The sequence below is a fragment of the Nanorana parkeri genome, unplaced genomic scaffold (assembly GCF_000935625.1).
Source record: "Nanorana parkeri isolate BGI_ZX_2015 unplaced genomic scaffold, ASM93562v1 scaffold4, whole genome shotgun sequence".
In the NCBI taxonomy this organism is placed as follows: domain Eukaryota; kingdom Metazoa; phylum Chordata; class Amphibia; order Anura; family Dicroglossidae; genus Nanorana; species Nanorana parkeri.
Window position 1 is genome coordinate 1,929,680 of NW_017306272.1, and position 615 is coordinate 1,930,294.

The 615-nt window shown below is 46.5% G+C and overlaps 1 protein-coding gene across 1 annotated transcript in view; it reads left to right on the plus strand.

Annotated features, from left to right (window-relative positions):
- RFTN1 (raftlin, lipid raft linker 1) overlaps nucleotides 1-615 on the plus strand; it is a 211,037-nt gene that overhangs the window by 181,804 nt on the left and 28,618 nt on the right. The gene's annotated exons all lie outside the window — the stretch shown is intronic.

The window sequence follows — 615 nt, forward strand, 5'->3', positions numbered from 1 at the left end:
TTTTTTTTTGAAAAATCTTTTTATTCATTTTGCATATTTTAGTATACAACATGACACCAACAAGGTGCCCAAACAATAACACATTAGCTATACATTCCGGCATAACATATGCCAATTCCTACCAAATCGCCATAAACAGTCGCCCCAATCAGTCCCCCCCCCCCCCTGAGATACCCTCCAACGTACCCCCACCCCCCCTTTGCCTCTCAGGATAACAATTAGCAACTAATATCGAGCCCATGTACAGTGCTGAGTCAAACTTCCAGCTCATGCATCTAGAACCAATTTGATAACATATTCTGGGCGAGCTCCGTACTAGTCTCCCGCCCCCTCAGGGTTTTCTCTGCCGTGGAATGTAAGAGGTGATAAAGCTATCCCCAATGCAGGTGATCACTCCCCCAGCATAGTATTAGATGCAAGCCACCCCGACAATACCTTCTCAAATTTCTGGGGGCACCCCCTTCCGGCGTACGCCGCCTTGTGTAATGGCAGTGAATTGTTAACCAAAGCCTTCCATGCCCCCAATGTTGGTTCTTCCGTCTTCCTCCAGTTGAGGACTAGGAGTTTCCTTGCATAGAACAATAAGTATATCAGCATAGTACGCAATGTTGGTGT